We start from the raw sequence: 383 nt of genomic DNA, 5'->3' as shown, positions 1-383 counted from the left end.
AATAAAATTTTAAAATTTTATTCTTTAAAAATTGAGTAAACTAATCCAATCCAAACTACAATACTTTATATTGAATTGAATTGGATTTAAAAATAAAATCAAATTGGTCTACTTTAAATCGCAACCAATTATATACTTTGGGTCTGATTGATTTTCTTTAAAATTGGTCTAAATTGCACATTAAATATTCCTATTATGGATTACCTATGACTAAGTCCATTCTGCAATCTAACTCTAATTTTGTTCACTAATATTTTTGTGTTTTTTTCGTCATATAAGTTGAATAGCCTCTAATTTTAAATATTATAACATCACAAATTCATTTATACTACACACTCACATAACATTTTTAAGTGTTTTTAACTTTCTATTTACTACTTGGT

This window comes from Arachis ipaensis, chromosome B06, assembly GCF_000816755.2.
Source record: "Arachis ipaensis cultivar K30076 chromosome B06, Araip1.1, whole genome shotgun sequence".
Lineage (NCBI taxonomy): Eukaryota > Viridiplantae > Streptophyta > Magnoliopsida > Fabales > Fabaceae > Arachis > Arachis ipaensis.
This window is presented reverse-complemented; position numbering follows the sequence as displayed.